The sequence below is a fragment of the Ovis canadensis genome, chromosome 9 (genome assembly GCF_042477335.2).
Source record: "Ovis canadensis isolate MfBH-ARS-UI-01 breed Bighorn chromosome 9, ARS-UI_OviCan_v2, whole genome shotgun sequence".
In the NCBI taxonomy this organism is placed as follows: Eukaryota; Metazoa; Chordata; class Mammalia; order Artiodactyla; family Bovidae; genus Ovis; species Ovis canadensis.
The window spans coordinates 39,722,436-39,737,343 of NC_091253.1; the positions used below are offsets into that span (position 1 = coordinate 39,722,436).

Here is a 14,908-nt window from a genome sequence, read left to right on the forward strand (position 1 = left end):
CTGGGTTCAGACTATGCCTGTGACCATATGTGACCCTGGGGAGGTAACTTAGAGGGCCCCCTGGACTTGACTTTTCTGTCCATGTAATCACAGAACACTCAGGGAACATGTCCTAAGTACTAGGTGCTATTCTACGTGCTTTGCGTGTGTTAACTCATTCGGTCGTCACAGCAGCCCTGTGAGTAGGTGCTGTGACCATTTCTGTTTCATGGATGAAGGAAACTGAAGCACAGAAGTTACCTAACAAGGTCATCTGACTGGAAGGCGGCAGTGCCAGGAGCCACAGGTGGGCGGCCTGGTCCCCGTGGCAACCACAGCACCCTCTGCCTTTTTCAAGGGATGAACCTCAGAAGGTGTGAGATCTAAGAGAGAAGACACGTGTGATATGAGTGGTCCAGCCTTGCCCGGTTTCTGCTCCATTCTTCAGCCTAAGATAGCGCCAGTCTATTCTCTAGGATATGGTTGATATTGTATAACATACTGCATCCTGCCGCAGCCCTGCAATGTGTCTGTAAAACTGAGGCATTGGGTGGTTGTTAGTCATTCAGTAGTGTCCAACTCTTCGCAACCCCGTGGACAGTAGCCCGCCAGGTTCCTCTGTCCATGGGATTCTCCAGGCAAGGATATCGGAGTGGGTTGCTGTTTCCTCTTAGGAAGGTTAAGGAAATTCCTCAAGGGCCCAGCGGCAAAGCCTGGATTGGGTTTGTCTCCAAAGACCTTTCTTTTATCAGCACCCAAATTCTGGTAACTGTGGGTGTAAATGAAAATCTCCTCCTTCCTACTGTGAGCAATTTGAGGAGGGGGATGGGGGACCAGCAAGACATGACTTAGCTTCCTGGCACCCCAGCACCTCTCCCACTTTGGGGCTGGCACGGAGTAGGCATTTAATCAATGCTTGTTGGGTGAATAAATGGCTCAGGGCTCCCAGGGCAGAGGCCAGCTTACACAGGCCGAAGCTACTCAAGCAGGAATCCAGAGCTTTCTGTGGGGTGGCTCAGGGGCTGAGGGCCTGGGCTCTGGGCCCAGGAACCTGGAGGGACAGGGTGTCTGTTTGACTCGAGGGGCAGCCACCACCCTCCCCCTGCCACCTCCCCATCAAGGCCTGCATCAGCATGAAATTTGTACAGTCTCATTACCCAGTGACCCAAGAAGTGCAATTAAGTTGAAAATTAGTTGGCATAATTAATTAGACGGGTAAATAGCTCCCTGTCAACACCAATCAGTCCATGCTGCATATCATCAGCTCAGCCCAGGCAGGCAAGGAGCTCGAGCAGCTGCTGCTTCTGTGGCAGGCCAGGGCCTAGGGTGTCCAGACAGTTCCCGTAAACCCCACCCCTCTCCAGGTCCTTCCACCACTGCCTTTCACGGGATCAGCCTCCCAACAGCCTCCCGTGAGTCTCCCATCCTCGGTGCCCAGCAAAGCCACAACTTAATTCCCAGGGGCCCACAGTTCATGGGGTCACAAAGAGTTGGACAGGAGTTACAGACTGAACAGCAGCGACACGGCAGCGAAGCCCTTCGTTCCCTCACATCTCCTACTTTTGAGTTCCTGACCCCTTGCCCAAGAATTCAGACACGCATAAGAACCACGAGAGCGCCCATTGTTTTTTGGCTAATACATTTGCAGAAGCTTTTTAAAAAATTAAGGTATACCTTAGATGCAATAAAATATACCCTTGTTACTACACAGCTTTATGAGTTTTGAGGAATGTGTCCAGTGTTTTGGACTTCCCTGGTGGCTCAGTGGTAAAGAATCTGCCTGCCAATGCAGGAGACCTGGGTTCGATCCCTGGTCAAAGGAAATGGTCGAGAAAATCCCCTGGAGAAGAAAATGGCAACCTTCTCCAGTATTCTTGCTGAGAGAATCTCATGGACAGAGAAGCCTGGTGGACCACAGTCCTTGGAGTTGCAGAGGAATGAGACACAACTTGGCAACTAAACAACAACATATAGTTGTACAACTGTAGCCAAGCAGGACCCTGTGTGGCCTTCCTGAGACAGACCTCCCCATGTCCTCCACCTGCCTCTTGTTTACGGAAAATCTGTAGCTTCCTAGGCCTTCCTCAAGTTCCAAAGAATAAATTTAACCTGGAAAGTGATAAAAGGCAAAGCAAAGGAAAACAGTGAAGCAAGACAAAATCACAGTTTAGCCATTGAACAAAGTCAAGGACATCTAACGCCTCCTCAAGGGCTATAGATAATATTATGCGCCATGTCCTTGGAGCCCTTTAGCAGATACTGAAAGCCCCATCAGGTAGAAGAGTTAACTGTATGATGCCCACATGCACGTAGACCCCAGACCAGCTGGAAACAGAAAGTTGATGATGTTGACTCCAGATTACCTCACCACCAACCAATCAGAAAAATCTCTGCAAGCTGATCACACACCCCACAACCCTTCTCCCCATTCTGTTTTTTAAAACCTTTTCCTGAAAGTCACTGCGGAGTTTGGGTCTTACAACCACTAGCTATCTGGGCTCCTTGCTTGGGGCCCTGCAATAAAAGCTGCACTCTCAGAAAATGCCCCCTTGTAATCAGACTTTCACCCTTTGGCCATCAGATTGTCACCTAAATTAGTCGAAGTCTCTAAGCTTTAAATTATGAGCCAAATACCGTAATTTTGCCACAATGTGGTTGTGCAATTTCAGGCACAAATACTATGTTTGAAATACAGGTGCAGGAAGAAATGTTAGAGATATGATTTGAAAGGATTAAAGTGTAAGAAGCCTAGGCCCTGGATGCCTGACTACTTCGGGTCAGACTCATGACACCCATTAGCAGTGTGATGAAGGTGGCCCCATGGCTCTGCACCCTGACATAACTGGGGGTGCCAAGACACACACCATGACCTCTGCCATTGCCATTACACCTGTTGGAACTGTGGGCAAAACCACTGCCCTGTTCCAGGGCTGAACCTGGAAGCGGTAGGCTTAGCTCCTTGTGGCCCCAGGGCTGCTGGGACCACACCTAGCACCACACCTCACCTGTCAGAATGCGGAGTGGAGGGCCCTGAGAGGTGAATGCTGTAACCCTCTCTTGTCCTCTGGTTAGGGGACCTTGCTGTCCTCCCCACCCTGGATATGCGGCTTGGGAGATGGCTCTGAATGTGTTTCTAGCCAGGTCATGGAAAGGCTTGCTCAGTTACTGAAATCAGAACCTGCACATCTTTGGAACTAGGAACTAGGTCTTTGATCGGACTAAAATTTGGAGATCTAGAAACGAATCCACGGAGGCGTCTGCCCTCAAGGAGAGAGAAGCCAGTACAGTAGAATGTGAGAAGCCTTTTATGTCGTCATCAAATGCTCAGGGGCCCATTCTGGGCTCAGCACAGCTTAGAGCATGACCTCTGCTATGGCCTTGCCTACAGTCCAGAGGGAAGGACAGCAAAGGAGAGTCAGGACATTGAATTGGGATGAATGTTAAGGTCACGGGAGTAGCGAATACAGAGCAGGGAGGCTGACCTAGCCTGGGGTCAGGAAGCCTTTCTGAGGTCACCACAGGTTGGTGGAATTAGCTGGGGGAGGTGGGAGGGAATGGGTGCCCTGGGGGTACAGACACTGAGTGTGTGCTGGGGGTTGAGGGAGGCGGGGTGGTGGGGGGGCAGGGGGTGGGTAAGACTTGAGCTCCAGAGGTCAGACCTGCGAGGGGTGGGGAAGAAGGGATGGGGGAAGGGACAAGAGGACCTCCTCCTTTATCCCTTGGACAGTGGGATCCATAGAAGCTGTTAAGCAGGACACAGAGAAAACTGCGGCCACTGGCCTCAGTGTGGAAAGAACAGAGGCCCCTCGGGGAACACCCAGCTGTCAGGGGCGAGGCCTTCCTCCTCCTGGCTGCTGTGTCAGCGTGGCTCAGAGCAACGACTCTCAGATGCTTCCAGCAACAGGCTGACTCACACAGCGCTGTCCACGAGTCCAGTCAAAGCTGGAGCTGGAAGGGCCATGGCCCTGTGCTGCCCGGACCAGACAACAGAGACGAGCTGGCTGCGCCCTGCAGGGTGTGTCTGAGGAAAACTTCCTCCTCCCGCCCTGCACTCAGCCTCTCTCAGCCTCCCTGCCCTTGCCCAGCTAGCTGCACCCTGGCTTCTGGCTTATCAGAGCCGGAATAACCAGATGAGACCTGCGGGCCCGCAGCCAAGTCCTGCCGCGTCATGGAGCCCTGGCTGGGAAGGGGCCAGGCCTGGGAAACCTCTGCCTCCTCCCAGAGAACCTCCACCTCAAACCGGCCCCTTCTCTCCGGCCTCCTTCCTTCCCCAGTAATCCTTCTCCTCACCCAGCCTCTTGTCGTGCAGTCATTCGGTCGAGTCTGACTCTTTGCCACCCTTTGGACTGTAACCCACCAGGCTCCTCTGTCCATGTAATTCTCCAGGCAATACTGGAGTGGGCTGCCTTTTCCTCCTCCAGGGGATTTTCCTGACCTAGGGATCAATCCCACGTCTCTTATCCCCCCTCCCACACTGGCAGGGGGGTTCTTTACAACTAGCTCCATGTGGGAAGTCCCAAATTGTATGGTAGATGAATTATATTTCATTAAAGCTATTTAAAAAGAAAACCACATCGTTTAAGTCATTAAGTTTTGGATAGTTTGTTAAGCAGCACTAGCGCAGCAATAGCTGACTGATACACTATGTGTGAGTGTGATTTATAATGAGCAAGGGGTATTTATGTAATGAAAATTATGCAAAATCAGAATTTATTTGGTTCCCCACAAACAGGCCCATCTTTCCTGTTTTCCTGCCCAGTGGTGGCACCAGGATATTTCTGGGCATGGCTTCTCTGAATCTGGAGTGACATTTAGCTTCTCTATTCCTGGCAGTAAACCAGAAACAAGTCCTGGAAGATCCTGCGGGCTGTTTCTCCACTCGGCTCCCTCCCTGAGGTCTCTGCAGCCGTTCCCTGGATGTGTTTCTATTTCCCCAGGCCTGGATTGTCTCCTGGCTTTCCAGGTGGTTGCCCTGCCCGGATCTATCCAGGTCATAGGGAAAGAATAATTTGTAACATGTTTCCAGTCAGTTATTCTGCTTAGCCAGCCCTGAGCTTGCCTCTCAGCCGACACACACACACATACCTGTAAAATAGGTTTAAACAGCCTCTGCTGCCTGTCAGATCAAATCTAAGCCTCATCAAATGCCTGGACGAGTACCTCAGGAGTACGATGTGATGATGTTCAAAAACTGATCAGCTGGGTAAAGAGCTGCTGTCAGTGGTCAGGCTAAGGCTTCCTCCTGTCTCTCCTCCACATCTGGTCTTCCTCCACCTTCAGGATTTTATTGGAGGTGAGAAAACTCCAGGGCTGCAAATAAAAGGAATGTTCAATTCAAAACATAGGTTTAGAAGTGGAATACGTGGACTCTAATGACTGACCACTTCAGCTTCTACATCAAAACTTGAGAGGACATTCATAACCAAGACGATAGATTCAGGAGAGGTGATTGTTCAGAATATAACTTGAAGCTGTTTAAGGAATTGAATTTTAGTGTCAACACAAAAGTCTTCCCATCGTTTTTCATGTCTTCATGTTAACAGTGTCTCAACATTTATACCTGTAAATATAAAAAATAGGAAAAGAATTAATGCTCATTTTCTCATTCTAGAAAAAGGAAACGGCCATCCACACAGACATGAATCGAATGAGATTAAAAAGCTGCATCCATCTCATGGATATTTGTTTCAGATTTTCCATTTAATACTTATTTTTCAAATCCATAAATATTTATGATTTTTGATTGTGTAGTAATATTAATGATGCCAATTAAGAAAAAATATGACACAGAGACTTAGAGCCACAAAGGAAACAAAATTTTCAATGTATGTACCTATTTTTGTTGTTAAGAGGCATGCTAGTGTTCTCAATAACAGACATTCTAACATGAACTATGTATTATATGAAAATACCATTTTAGGGGTAGGAGTAGAATGGAAATATGAGTTCTGGTGTGAAAATAAATGTAAGTTCAGTTCAGTCCTGTCTGACTCTTTGCGACCCCATGGACTGCAGCATGCCAGGCTTCCCTGTCTGTCACCAACTCCCAGAGCTTGCTCAAACTCATGTCCATCAGGTTGGAGATGCCATTCAACCGTCTCATCCTGTGTCATCCTGCTCTCCTGCCTTCAATCTTTCCCAGCATCAGGGGCTTTTCCAGTGAATCAGTTCTTTGCATAGGTGGCCAAAGTATCGGAGCTTTAGCTTCAGCATCAGTCCTTCCAATGAATATTCAGGATTATTTCCTTTAGGATTGACTGGTTTGATCTTGAAGTCCAAGGGACTCTTAAGAACCTTCTCCAACACCACAGTTCAAAAGCATCAATTCTTTGGTGCTCAGCTTTCTTTATAGTCCAACTCTCACATCCATAAAAGACTACTGGAAAAACCACAGTTTTGACTACTGGAATAAATGTAAACAACAAATATTAAAGAAGAGCTTATTCACGTGTATTTAAAATAGATTATGGTTTGTATGGGATCCCTAAGGTATTTCAATTTCATTGGACGCCTGTTTAAAAACAAAAAATCTGACACGCAGTTACATTTTTAGAAAATCGGCATATACCATTTAGTGGAAGTTACATCCTTTGAAACTGAATTTACAACAACGTTTAGATATCAATTTAGCATTAATAGAAGAAGTATGTAGATGCTTTTCAAGATTATTTTAGAAGGTGCACGCGAGGAAACACTTCTGAAAACTGCTGCTATGGGCGGGGGAAGCGCTGGTGAGAGCTGTGAGATGAAATTCTGCCTCCCTTAGCTACAAGCGGCAGGTCCGAGTTGACCTGTTTGTGAGTTTGCGCATCAGTACGCGTAGGGCAATAACGATACTGACCCCTCCAGGTTGTTCCCAGAGTTAAAGAGCCGCCCCCGGCAAAGCTTCTAGCAGAGAGGAGGGAACCTCGACTCCGCCGAGTTTAGTGGGGGGAGGTAGGGGAAAAAGAAGCGATCCTGGGAGGAAAATGGGGATCAGGTTGCTCACAGTAGGTGACTATTCACCTGGCTGAAGAAGGGAGGGGAGATGTCCGCACAGAAAAAGGGCCTGGTGAGGGGAAAGCCGTGTCAGGCGGAGGGAGCAGTCCTAGTAAAGGCTTCGAGGTGGGAAGGGCTCGCTCCGAGAGCCCCGGACCCCACCCCCGGGTTCATGCCTCCCCTCTTTCTCACCCCACCCCCCCATCCTCCCCCAGGGTCACTAGGCAAGTGTGTGTGTGTGTGTGTGTGTGTGTGTGTGTGTGTGTTGGGGGCGGGGTCTCTTGTTTGGCCTTCTGCCTGATTCTCTGTTCTCCAAACCCAGGGCGAGCACCCTCCGCTCTGTCGGGTTCTCGCGGGGGGCGGGGGGGAAGAGCCTCCCCCAGGATTGGGAGATTGTGAGTTTCCCAACGGGGACCGTGATGTGGGGAAAGCATCGCCAGGACTGGGTATCCAAGTTACAAGTTATCCAAGGTACATCCAGCCCACGAGGTCTGGGATCCAGACAACCTACTCCATGCGCAGCTCCCCCTGTGGAGACAAGATAAGGCTCTAAGAAGCCCACCCTTCGTGGCGCTGACCATACTCCCAGGGGTCGCTTCTTCAAATGTAGCGAGATCCATCCCCCGCCGCACCCTCCTCCCCCCGCCGCAGCCCTCCGCCCCCAGTGTTCTCTTCCCCAGCTTCCGGGAATTCGGATGCCTACTCTTAATATTATTTTTTGCCACCTCCTTACACTCATATTACCAGTTTTCCCCTTAACATTCCCCAGTTCTGGGGGATTTAAAACTTCTTCTCCAACACTTCATAATGAAAAATTTTCAGATAAACAGAAACATGGAAAGAATTATCCAGTGAATATTCATATACCCATCACCCAGATCTACGTTAACAGCTTACGACTCTTGCGGCCTTTCGCTTTCTCCACCTCTGTCCTTAGGCTCGTCGGTCCATCAAATGGTCTTATCTTTTGAAACACTTCAAACTTGGAATCTTAAGTAATCACTCCTGCAAAGCCCTTCTGTTAGCCTGTCGTTGGCTGCAGTTCAGTCTTAGAATACATTTTTAAAGGTAAAATTTACACACAGGGAAATAGATCTGAAGTGTGCTTCCCTCTAGATGGTTTTGGACAGTACATGGAAGAGTTTTTTATTTTAATATTTATTTTATTGTGTATTAGGAGAAAAATAAGCCCCCGTTTTCCATTTATAACAGTGACAGAAAGCGGCCTTTAACAATGAATGTATTTAAATAAGCTGATAATTAACATAAAGGGCTTGGGGTAAAGGAGAGGAGAGGGCTTCCAAGATGCCGAGGCTGCGGCTCGAGGTGTCGTTTCCAGTGCTGTGGGCGCTTCTAAGAAGGGTGGTTTCAGCCGCCGAGCTCCGAGCAGCGGTGGAAACTTGGGGCGTCAAAAGGGACTGGGCACCAGGCTAGATCGGGGGTTTGTGGTGAGGCCGGAATAGTGTACGTGTGTTGTGTTTTCAAATCATTATGCTTGTGGGCCCCCACTCCAACTGATTGAGGCTGGGGATATCTCTGTGATCACAGCACGCAGCACCGGGCCAGGAACACCAAGAAGTGTTTCACGAGATCACGACTGTGCAAACGCTTTGTAAGCACGCAACAAAAAGAAGAGTTTACAAGAGTAGGAAGAATCTCGCGGCCCAGGGTCTCCCCTACTCAGCGCCGGAGGTCCAATAAGCCGCAGTGTTTGTTGATTGATAACCAGACCCTCAGTGGAAGTAGACCAGAGAGGCGTGGGTGGTTCAAGTAAGGCAGACTCCCGGGCAGGAACTTCGGTGTCCTGGGTCAGAAACCCTGCGGAGAAAAATGAAGCGCTGATTTTCTGAGCATGCGCACTGGGCCACCGCAATAGCCTCATTATCCTACTCCCGGAAGTTGTTCGTAGGTGCCTCGTTAGCGCAGTAGGTAGCGCGTCAGTCTCATAATCTGAAGGTCGTGAGTTCGATCCTCACACGGGGCACAATACTTTTGCTCGCTCCGGTTTTTTTCACTCCTGCTAGAAAGATGGGTCTTGCTTGAGTAGACCCGCAAGCCCCGGACGTCCGTGCCACCGGCGTGCTGGCCTAGCCTCCCCGAAGTACCGAGTGCTGCCCTGCGGGCTCCAGCGTACTGGGCCCGGGTGGAGGACTGAAAGGGAGGCCAGGGCATGAAGATAAACGGTTGGGGGGCGGGTATCCACGTGAGGCAGACTAGCACGCCATGGGCTGGGTACCGGATGAGCCCCTCGAGAAGATAACCACTCTCACCTCTAGCGCTACGAGTCCGGGTACCCAGGAGGTGCACTCACCCCGCCACCCGCCCTGCACCAGGGATCCTGCCCTGGCTTTGAGCCCTGTTGGTGGCGGGGATGTGTACAGCCCAGGGTGAGGGAGCCCTGGGGTGCTCTGGGGGAGTAGCTGGAACCCAGGGTTTCCCGGCGAGGGTCCTGGTTATTGACACTTGGCCGCGAGGAAGGGTGGGTCTAGGAGACTGTGGGGAAGTGGGTGGCACTGTGTTGAGATGCCAGACCGCACACGGGCGCTGAGCACCATGTGAGCAGGTCGGGCTGCAGAGCTGGGAAGTGGCCGGCTGTGATGGGGTCTGGGGGAGCGCGGTGTTAGGGAGGTTGTTCAGGCAGCAGGGCATAACCTGACAGGGACTGTGCTGACGCTGCCTTTCCAACAGCTGCTACGTCCTAATGTTCATCCATGAAGTTTCTGATAATTCAGTCATTCTGAACAGGTCAAATAGCAAATTAAATTAAGATCTGATGTAATAGGGCAGAACCTATGTACCCTATTGCAAGTTAATCACCTCAAGGATGTTGCCTATAAGCTTAATTTATATACCATGGCCCATCTCTGGGAACCCTGCCTCCCAGGTAATGAGCATTAAGCTGAAATACCTTTGGTTAGCTCCCAAGAAGTCTCCTGACCAGGCCCAGCAGTGCAGGAGTGTAGGCAGAAGAAGGGGCTTCACAGCCCCTTCTGAAGGCTAACCGGAACCGGAAATGTTTGGCTACACGCCCTCCCCTTTTAGTATAAAAGAAGTCTGAATTCTAGCTCAGGTAAGATGGATCTTTGGAGTCCACCGTCTTCTTGGCTTGGTGGCTTTCTGAATAAAGTCGCTGTTCCTAGTCCTAGCAACTCCTCTCTCCATTTATTGGCCTGGCTTGCCTTGCCATTCATGGCGAGCTGACAGTTGGGGAATTTGGGGGTAAGGCCCTAGCAGCTGGCAAGACCATTTGTCCTGAGGCTCTTCCTTCAAAACTCCCCGAAGCCGCACTGGTTGTTCCAGCCCTGGGCAGTTGGAGCAAGGAATCAATATTTGGGTGCAGACAGGCTCCAAACAGTAGCCGTAAGTCTCTCTGAGGGTGTGTACAGTTGGGAACTTTATTTCTTCTTTTGGGGCTTTTTCTCTGGAATAAACCAATTTGTTTTGTCTTTGAGTGGGATACCCTGTTGGAGAGAGAAAAGAGTTGGACTTCTGCCTAATTTGTGAACCAGTTTATTTGTTTCTTTGGATGCTAGCCTTTATGTATGCAGTTTGTGTTTTGCTTGTCTTTGATTTTTTTTTTTAATTTAATTTTGCTGAGCAGGAGTCTTAGTTGGGGCACTCGGGATCTGTAGTGCTGACCAGGGATCGAACCCCAGGCCCCTGCATTGGGAGCTCAGAGTCTTAGCTAGTGGATCACCAGGGGAAGTACCTGTCTTGGATTCTTTAATGTTTTTGTTTGGCTGGGCCAGGTTGCTTCACTCAGGATCTTTACTCTTGCAGCATGTGGGATCCTTAGTTGTAGCATTCAAACTCTTAGTTGCAACAAGCGGGATCTAGTTCCCTGACCAGGGATTGAACCCAGGCCCCATGCTTTGGGAGCATGGAATGCTTTTGGTATTTGGACAGACTTTCCAAAAAAGATCAAATTCTAAATGAAGTTGGTTTAGCCACTATCTGACTTTGAGGTTTTCCGAAGGATCCCTGGAACTCCTAAAATTATGTGTCTCTCCATCTCATAGAGAGGAATATTAAACTAAGTAGGCTTATTTGGTGTGTTAAATCACATGGGAAGCATTGTCAGATAAGTGGTGGTAAAACTTACTTTGTACTGTACAGGTAAACAATTATTATTTAATAATATACACATCTTAGAAATTATATGGAACTCCTATAGTTCTGGTGTATACTAGTAAATTATATCAGGCATAATTTTAGTAATTATCTTGCACAGTATATCACAGCAGTAACCATGTTTCTTTTCAATTGCATTTTAATTTGGTTGATGCCAAAACAAAACGGCATCCCTTAGGTGAGCAATTGCTATTTATGGTTCTGTGGTGGCTTTTGAAGGACTCTATAGCTATTTTGTGAAGAAGCAGGGAAGAATGATGAAATCTTTTATGTGCAAGCATTTGTGCTATTACATCAGGGGAAGTAAGATAAAGGAAGGGAATGAAAAAGAGAGTGAGGATACGTTGCTTCAGACTTTAACTCCTCCAGGTGAGCTAGCTGTCCCAGCCACTCTGGCCATTATGCCAATATATCTACCCCTTCTGGTGGCTCAGCGGTAAAGAACCCACCTGCCAATGCAGGAGCCACGGGTTCGGTCCCTGAGTCAGGAAGAAACCCTGGAGAAGGAAATGACAACCCACTCTAGTATTCTTGCCTGGAAAATCCATGGACAGAGGAGCCTGGTGGGCTACAGTCCCTGGGATCACAAAGAGTCAGATATGATTTAATGACTAAACAACAGCAATCTAACCCTTCCATCACCTTCCGTGCCTGTCCAGACTCAATTCCTGACTCTAGGGCTCTGGGGCTCAGGACTTCCCCTTCCAGGGATCAATTAGAAAAGCCTATGTTAGTGTCTGGGGCAGGAACTTGGTCTGATGTCATCATCTAAGACCCAGCAGGGCATCCAATTTAGGCCAAGAGCCGTTCCCTGGGCAGGGCAATTTCCATTGCCGGTATCTCATATAGGGAGCCAAATACAGATGACTCACCAGCTGCGTTTGTCAGATTTGTTTAGTTGGAAAGATCACGATCCTTCTTTATAGAGAGGATTCCCTACACTTGAAGCTACAGTATGCTCGAAACTAACATGATTCTGTAAATCAACTATACTTCACTTTAAAAAACAGAAAAACAAGAGACTTTGCATCTAGTGATGAATCTGTGTGTATTAGTCATTCAGTCATATCTGACTTTGTGCGATCCTGTGGACTGTGTAGTCCACCAGGCTCCTCTGTCAATGGATAAGAATTGATAGGCAAGAATACTGCAGTGGGTTACCATTCCCTTCTCCAGGGGATCTTCCCAACCCAGGTATAGAACCTGCATTGCAGGCACATTCTTTATCATCTGAACCACTGGGGAAGTCCAGCAATGAGTTCAGGTTTGGAAAATGGGCGACAGGCAAGGCTCTCCATTGTGGTGATGTAATAGCAAGACTCCATGGGGCCTTCCTGGGATAGACCTTTCCATGTCCTCTGCTTGCTGCCTTTTTTTTTTTTTGTCATTTTGAAAGAATCATTTTCTCTGCTTTCTTCTTATTTGTAGAAAAACTTTAGCTTCCTAGACCTCCCCCAGTTCCAAAGAGTACATTTAATTGGAGAAAACGCAGAATTAAAGGAAAACGGTCAAGCAAGACAAATCATGGATCCATTATCAAATGTACGACCTTTAGCTCCCCATCAGAGGCCATAGATAACAATGAGTCAAAGTTTTTGAGCTGTTTAGCAGATACTGAAAGCCCCAGCAAGTAGAAGAGTTAACTGTATGCTGCCCACAAGCACGTAAACCCCAGACAAGTTGGAACTAGAAGGTTGATGTTACTCCTGATTACCTCACCACCAACCAATCAGAATAATGTCCTGATTGATAAGAGGGTTGTGGGGTAAGCTGATCATATATCCCACAACCCTCTCCCTCACCCTGTCTTTAAAAACCATTCCCTGAAAGCTACTGGGGGAGCTCAGGCCTTTAGAACATTAGCTGCCTAGACTCCTTGCCTGGTGCCTTGCAATAAACACTGTACTGTCCCAGTGTGGATAGATTGACTGCATGCAGGCGAGTGGTGGACCCGATTTTGGTTCAGTAACAATGAGTCAGATCTGGTTTTGGGCCACCAGATGTTAAGATTTCCTGTTAGATATATCAAGCAATGTTTAATAGGCTGCTTATCTGTTTCATTCTTGGGGAAAACATAATCTTTGATAGCTAAGAATCTCTTAATACTTCTCTGCTGCCTGCAGCTGTAAATGGTGATCTTGGTGGCTCAGACAGCAAAGAATCTGTCTGCAGTGTGGGAGACCTGGGTTTGATCCCTGGGTTGGGAGGATGCCCTGGAAAAGGGAATGGCTACCCACTCCAGTATTCTGGCCTGGAGAACTCTAGGGACAGAGGAGCCTGGTGGGACCCCTCCTCCATGGGGTCCCAGAGAGTTAGACGCAACTGAGCGACTAGCACTTGGCAGTTAAGCCACTATCACTTGGCCTCTGCTTCATGAATCCATCCCATCATCCCCACTGAAATTAGGAAGCATATCAATAGGCATCTTTTTAAGAAAATTAATATTATTTTTGGCTCGCTGGGTCTTCGTTGCTGTGCATGGGCGTTTTCTAGTTGCAGCTAGTGGGGGCTACTCTTCGTTGCCATGGGTTCTGGCTTCTTATTGTGGTGGCTTCAGTAGTTGTGGTATGGGGCTGAGTTGCCCTGAGGTGTGTGGGACCTTCCTGGACCAGGGATCAAGCCTGTGTTCCTTGCATTGGCAGGTAGATTCTTAACCACAGGACCACTAGGAAAGTCCAACAGGCACCTCTTGTCACAGAGGTTTCCAACTTTTCAGGTACTCCCTTCACTCAGTGTCTTAAGAAGGGAGTGTCTTTAGGGCTGAGCATGAAGCTGGGAAGAGAGTGAAGTTCGTATGTGCTGCATCTGTTCCTTTGTTGATGCCTTTCTATAGCTTCATCTACATCACGCGAGGGAAATTCTGGCATCTCCGAGTGGTTAAGGAGGCCAGCACTGAAGCCATTACTCTGTCAAGCAACCAGGTAAACTGTAAGAGATACTTTCGATTGCATGAGAGTGCCCGCGATCCATTCAAGGTCTGTGAGCTCCAAATGCGCTCTTCAGGGCCCTCCCTGCAACCATGGGTGGGACCCTTTATGCACGTCTCCCCAGTGTGCACGGTGGTCGGCTGCCAGTGGAGGGCGCTAGAGGCCACTGCAGAAGGAGTGGGGCTTCTCCTTCAAGCCCAAGAGGTGATTTTCTTTATTCTGGTTTACTGCTCTGTGGTCCCTCGGAGGCTGGAGTGTGTGGGGACACCCAGGGTGCCCTGTCCAGCCGTGTGCCCGGAGCCCACAGCCCAGCCTGATGACTGCTTTGCTGCAGTCTCCCTTGGCATGTTCCGTTCCTGTGCCAGAAGCAGCACCCTGGCCTGCCCTTAGGGCCTGGTCTCCAGCCTTGGTTTGTGGGTGCCCTGGGGGGTGGTTCCCCATTGTTCCCAACAGGGACCCTTGCACGCTCCCTGAGGTGGGCGGCGAGCTTGTTCCCCTCACGGGGTGAGGGCAGGGGCGGGGCCCGGGTCAGGCTGGAAGGGTGTGTTAGGTGGTTTGCCTGCCCCTCTGGTGGCGCTGTGCTTAGGGGACCTGTGCAGTGCCCTGCTTTTTCTCCTGATACCCAGTTTTTGCTCTCAGCTCTCAGAAGTGGCAGTTGGGTTTTTTTGGTCTTTTTGTATCTTGTCCATAATTTGTCCCAGCTGTGCATGCGTGCCAAGTTGCTTCAGTCATGTCCAGCTCTTTGCTTTCCTTCCCATACATTCTGAAAATCCTGAATAAATGTCAGAAAGAATGCACTGAGTCAACAGTATTAAAACTCTGAGGCGTGAACCACTTCCTACATTGCCAGAAGCGTAAAGGGAGGTTGTGCTGTCACTTCGGTCATGTCTGAC

At 49.0% G+C, this 14,908-nt stretch overlaps 1 non-coding gene across 1 annotated transcript; it reads left to right on the top strand.

Annotated features, from left to right (window-relative positions):
* Nucleotides 1-8,868: 8,868 nt before the first annotated feature.
* On the top strand, nucleotides 8,869-8,941 carry TRNAM-CAU (transfer RNA methionine (anticodon CAU)). Its single transcript has one exon. It is a non-coding gene; the product is annotated as a tRNA-Met (tRNA).
* Nucleotides 8,942-14,908: the final 5,967 nt, after the last annotated feature.